Here is a 966-nt window from a genome sequence, read left to right on the forward strand (position 1 = left end):
CGAGGACTATACCCACCATAAGAGCGTGCACCGCGGGCCGGGAATAACCTACGATGGCTCCTTCCCACTCAGGGGAAGGAGATGTGACTCTTTAGGGTACACGTATGTATTTCTGTCCCTGTACGGAGGAGTACACCTTGTGCGCGCGCGCGTGTGCGCGCAGAACACGTATTTTTGTCCGTTTTGTATACGCGTTTGTTTTAATTGCGAGCAACATGATACGCATCTGCATATGCTTGCAATTAGAATCTTAATTGATCGGATATTACCAGGTTCGTCATTCTGGTACACTAATGACTGGTATTCTCTTAGGTCCGCACGTCTGCCCTTTTTACCATTCATCTTCACTCCGAAGGGAAGGCAATCTTTTAAACAACGCTTCTAAAACGCGGCGTTTATTTTGTCTTTAAAATACAGTCAAACAAACATCGACAAACCGAGAATAACAACAGCAATGACACGGAGTTACTTGAGCAACCCGCCGACATAAAATAAAAATAAATAAATAAATACATAAATAGAAGCGAAAGACTGCAAGAAAGAAAACGCCCGGGTCTGCTCTGCAGCAGGGAGGATGGGAATGCAGCGGTGGGCAGAGGAGAGTCAGCCTCAGCTGGGTACCCCGCTGCTATCTCCCAGTTGCGTATGAGGAATTTTTCTCCCCTGACAAGAAAATTGTCCCTTACGGTGTTATTACAGTGTTATTTTGTTTTTTTTTTTAATTATTTTTACATTTTTGAGAGCTCAAACAAGAGCCTAGTTACTCCGTTATCTCTCCCATTTCTCCCATTTTCCCCCTAGCACCGGAGTAAGTACGAATAAAATCATATCTGCGAGCATTCTCACAGGAGGTTGCTCGTGTCCTTTCCCAAACCGTGCGGGTCGGGGGACAGTGTACTTCCCACGGAGGCAAGCCGAGGCCCCGTGTGCTGCACCCGGAGACACCCGCAGTGGGCCAAGCGGCTG

This window comes from Pygoscelis adeliae, unplaced genomic scaffold (genome assembly GCF_000699105.1).
Source record: "Pygoscelis adeliae isolate BGI_AS28 unplaced genomic scaffold, ASM69910v1 Scaffold160, whole genome shotgun sequence".
NCBI classification, from domain to species: domain Eukaryota; kingdom Metazoa; phylum Chordata; class Aves; order Sphenisciformes; family Spheniscidae; genus Pygoscelis; species Pygoscelis adeliae.